We start from the raw sequence: 4,538 nt of genomic DNA on the forward strand, positions 1-4,538 counted from the left end.
AGGATTTGCAAGATCCTGAAGTCTGAAGCGTGGCGTCAAAACAGGTTGTTCAACGACTGGTTGCGCATCCTGTTGGACCATCTGACGCAGGCGCAGCGGAGTGCCCAAGACTACAAGAGGCTGGCGGCGCAGACAACTGAATTCCTATGGCACCGGATTAGAGCAAGCTTCCCCAAGGCGAAGGAGGTGCGACAGTCTTCGGCAGACGTGCGGGTGCTTGGTGATGTGGTTCTTGATCCCCGTGTGAAGTCAACACTGGTGAAGGGCCCCAAGTTCAGCTTTGAGCCACGGATGAAGAAACCTGAGCTCCTTGCCATGACCAGGAATGTCGCCAAAAGAGCTGGGGACAAGGATGAAGACCGAGCGACTTCGGATGCCTTGGATTGCCTGATGCACCATGTGAGTCGCAGTCGGACTTCTTATCCTACCTTTAAGAAGATCAAGGACTACCTGGGGAAAAACAACCTTGAGATACTTCAAAGCGACAAGGAAGGGGGCTTTATTGTTCTTCCCGAGAAGCTTTTGAAAGAGAAAGCAGCTGAAGCTCTGCAGAAGCACTTCGTCGCAGTGAAGTTCAATCCCGCCAAGGCTAAGAACACCGCAGTAAAGCTGTTAAATGACATGAATTTGGATCCGCTGAAGAAACTGGTTAAGGATGCTGACAGAGAGTTCCTGGAGGTTTTCTTTACGGGCAAATCTCATAAGCCAGGGTGCCCCCTACGCACGATTGTTTCAGAGAAAGGATCCTGGCAGTTGTGCGTTGGCCGTTTTCTTCAGCGACACTTAAAGTCCCTTCCGCTAGACGACCCCTTTCTTATCCGCAGCTCCAATGAGGTTGTTCAAGAACTAAGGAATGGGTTGCCTGGAGCACTGTCTGCTTTTTCAATTGATGTTACCGACCTGTACTATTCCATACCGCATACCGAAATGTTGATTTGTATCAAAGAGAAGATTGCATGCATAGGCGAACTGTCATTTCAGGACGAGACAGGTATTAGCTGTGATGATTTCTTAACACTTTTAGAATTTTACCTTTCATCTACTGCAGTTTTTTCAGCGATCAGTTTTACATTCAGCGTGATGGTGTTTGTATTGGGTCGTCCCTTGCCCCTATTTTAAGTGACATTTATTTATCGTGTGTTGACAAACGTGTTAGTGACCGGCTTTTATTGACCTCTAACGTTGTTAGGGTATTTAGATACGTGGATGACTACCTAATTGTGCTAACCGATCATTTAGGTTCAAAACCAAGCGCCATCCTTGAAGACATAGTCACCATTTTCACCAGTGAATCAAAAGGGCTCCGTTTCACGCATGAAGTTCCCCACAACAATAGCTTGCAGTTTCTTGATTTGAAACTTCAATTTAAGCAGGACCGCCATGTTTGTTGGTCCTACAACCCGAGATCGTGCAAAGAGCTACTGCCTTTTAGTAGTGCACATTCCAAGCTAATTAAGCGCGGAATCGTTGCGACATGCTTGAATGCAGCCTTGGATAAATCATGCGAGCATGAGATGGCACAGAGCTTCGATGCGCAAATTGAACGCTTTCATCAAGCCGGGTACCCAGAACACCTCATCACTAGCATTAGTGAGGACCTGGTTAAGAAGCGCAAGCGGATGTTGATGGGAGAACAGGGTCAAAAAAAACAAGGATAAAGAAAAACAACCGACGGTGGTGATTCCCTATATTCACCGGCTTTCGCACAACCTGAAGAAAGTGGCCAGCAGATATAAGATCAACGTGGTGCTTTCTGCTCCCTGCAAGCTGTCACGCGTTTGCACTTTCAACAGAGTAAGAAAGGTTAAGCAGTGCAAAAAGAAACACCAAATTCGCGCCACTGAATGCACGGCTGATGTTGTGTATGTTGTTCCTCTAAGCTGCGGCAAGGAATATATCGGCCAGACAGGTCAGTGCTACAATGAAAGAGTGAGGCAGCACAAGATTGCTGTAAAAAATGGCTATGGCAGCCACATGGCCACTCACTGCAAAAGCTGCAAATGCCGTCCTGGTTTTGAGAACACCAAATTCATTGCAAGATCAAAAGACAGACTAGAGCGTGAAATAATAGAAGCCTATTACATCAAACAGAGGGGCGATATCTGCATAAGCAAGCCATCTGTGTCATTGTCAGAAGAAGAGATTAGGTTTCTGAGTGGGTCTCTTGCAGCGTTATAATCATTCCTTTGGTCCGTTTGGCACGTGCATCTTTGTTAAATCACCCCTTGTTTCTGGTTTGTCTGTATCTTTTTGCATGCAGTGTGGTTCTTAAGTGGTTTTTTCTGTGAATAAACTAGTTGGAAGTTGGCGCCAGTCCTGTCCTGTTGTGTGTGTTGTCTTCGTTTTTTAGCGCCAGTACGCCTTTTGCGTAAACATGTCATGCTACAACCAACTAGCTCAAATCAAAGTATTGCTGGAACACCGCTTATCTTTCGTGCATCTTGCGTACGCCTTGACTCCAATGAATGACATATGCTTTGGAGCGGGAAAAGACACAAACACACAGAACACAAACACGCATGGAGAAAAGCAAACGGGTGGTTGCCGGGTCCGCGCTTCGCCGTGTGTTTCGAACACAACCGACTTCCGCCCCTCCGCTCGTGAAACGGTGGGGAGGCCTAAAAGAAAATGGAAAGGTGGCTCGTTAACTGGGAATGACAAACAGATGTATGAAAGGATGCGCTCGCTAACAAGTCTAGGTGGTCGAGCCGATCGCGCCTCTCGATCGTTGAGTGTGCGGAGAAAATGCAAAAACCAAGAAAAGAATTCTATTGAAGGCGGGGCCATGACGTCGCCCTGTGACGCACTCCACAGAAACCACGCCTCCGGCTTACACCGGAGAAGGAAGGGGTGATTTTGCCTTGCCGACCCTACTCGACGAGGAGCGGGAGAGAAGAATTTCGAGGAGGGAATGGAAGGAGAGGAGGCTCGCTCAAAGAGAGGTAGAGAGTGTCTGCTGCGCTGGGGTGGGCACGGGCCCTTTAAGTTAAGGACAACGCAGCGAGCTATGGAACGAAAAATGATAGGTGTAACGTTAAGAGATCGGAAGCCGGCGGAGTGGGTGAGAGAGCAAACGCGGGTTAATGACATCTTAGTTGAAATCAAGAGAAAGAAGTTGGCTTGGGCAGGGCATGTAATGTGAAGGCAAGATAACAGCTGGTCCTTAAGGGTAACGGAGTGGATTTCAAGGGAAGGTAAGCGTAGAAGGGGGCGGCATGAAGTTAGGTGGGCGGATGAGATTAAGAAATTTGCGGGAATACGGGGGCCGCCACTGGCGAAGGATGGGGTTAATGATGAATGAGCATTTCCCGCACAAACAAAATTCTTCCTTTATACTATTTGAATGACATGTGTCTAGATTTTGACACAACATGCAAGTATCTAGGCGGGCCGCCGCGGTGGCTCTGGTTATAACGCTCGGCTGCTGACCCGAAAGACGCGGGTCCCATCCCGGCCGCGGCGGTCGCATTTCGATGGAGGCAAAATGCTGGAAGCTCGTGTACTGTGCGATGTGAGAGTACAATAAAGAACTCGAGGTGGTTGAAATACTCGGAGCGCTTCACTACGGCGTCTCTCATAGCCTGAGTCGTTGTGGGAAGCCATAAACAAGTATTAGGCATTCGTATCCCACGAAGCTTAAAAAGGCGTACCCATATCGAATGCGTGACTAATAAAGCTAATCGCATTTTGGGGTATTCTCATCCCAACTTCTCTGCCGCTCCATCCTTCCTAAATCTTTTATTTTATAAATAACTAATGCGTCCTAAGCTTGAGTATACGCAGCATCCATACGGGACCCTACGCCCGAAAATCTGATAGCTTTTCTTGAGCTTATCCAATATAATTCCGTTTGCTTACCCTTTGCAATTTTAACCCTACCGAAAGTATCACAGCCATGAAAGCTTCCCTCTCCCTCTCATCCTTACAATCTCGCCGGACAGTCAGCCGCTTAAATCATTTTCATAAGGTATATCGCCACGTCATGGGACATGATTTCATTTCAACACCCCAGTACATTTGCCGTCGCACTGATCATCGTCACAAAGTAGAGATTTCAAAATGCCATACCAACGCCTGTTTTCAGTCTCACCTCCCCCGGACTTCCGTCGGGTGGAACCATCTTCCCCCCTGTATTGGAGCCATTGAAAATAACGTACGTTTTCGTGATGCCCTAACGAACTTAGTACATTTAGGAGAATGTTGGTTTGGTTTGGTTTATTAGGCTTTAACGTCTCAAAGCGACTCAGGCTATGAGGGACGCTGTAGTGAAGGGCTCCGGAAATTTCGACCACCTGGGGGTTTTTAATGTTCACTATCATCGCAAGTTGAATTTGTGGTCTAATAACATTCACTGTATTGTACTCATTGTTATGTTTTATCCTTTGCAGCCCATTTGCCCTCTGTAATATCTCTGGCCCTGAGGAAACAGTAAATAAATAAATAAATAAATAAATAAATAAATAAATAAATAAATAAATAAATAATAATATCAAAGCGACCACATGAATGGACCACGTCGCCGTGCTGAACACTTTTTC

Source organism: Amblyomma mixtum, chromosome 5 (assembly GCF_055824585.1).
Source record: "Amblyomma mixtum isolate Tamu chromosome 5, ASM5582458v1, whole genome shotgun sequence".
NCBI classification, from domain to species: domain Eukaryota; kingdom Metazoa; phylum Arthropoda; class Arachnida; order Ixodida; family Ixodidae; genus Amblyomma; species Amblyomma mixtum.